We start from the raw sequence: 563 nt of genomic DNA, 5'->3' as shown, positions 1-563 counted from the left end.
ATATATAAAATCACGGGATCCACCAAACTTAAACCAAGAAGAGATAAAGAGTTTAAACAGACCCATAACATATAAGGAAATAGAAACAGTAGTACAAAACCTCCTGACTAAAATAAACCCAGGCCCAGATGGCTTTATGGCAGAATTCTACCAGATATTTAAAGAAGACTTCCAACCAATACTATTTAAATTATTCAAAATGATAGAAACAAAAGAAGAACTGCCAAATTCCTTCTATGAAGTCAGCATCACTCTAATACCAAAACCAGGTAAAGACATAGCCAAAAAAGAAAACTATAGACCCATATCCTTAATGAACATAGGTGCAAAAATTCTCAACAAAATACTTGCAAACCCCATACAGATGTACATTAAAAAGATCATTCACCATGATTAAGTAGGTTTTATTCCAGAGATGCAGTTAATAAAATTCATCAATCATATAAATGGACACAAAGACACAAACCACATCATCTTGATACAAAAAAAGGCTTTTGGCAAAATTCCATGCAGTCATGATAAAAGTCTAAAGGGAATTATACTGGAAGGAACATACCTCAACG

The sequence above is a fragment of the Nannospalax galili genome, unplaced genomic scaffold (assembly GCF_000622305.1).
Source record: "Nannospalax galili isolate Female #2095 unplaced genomic scaffold, S.galili_v1.0 scaffold17, whole genome shotgun sequence".
NCBI classification, from domain to species: Eukaryota; Metazoa; Chordata; class Mammalia; order Rodentia; family Spalacidae; genus Nannospalax; species Nannospalax galili.
Note: the sequence above shows the minus strand (reverse complement) of the source record.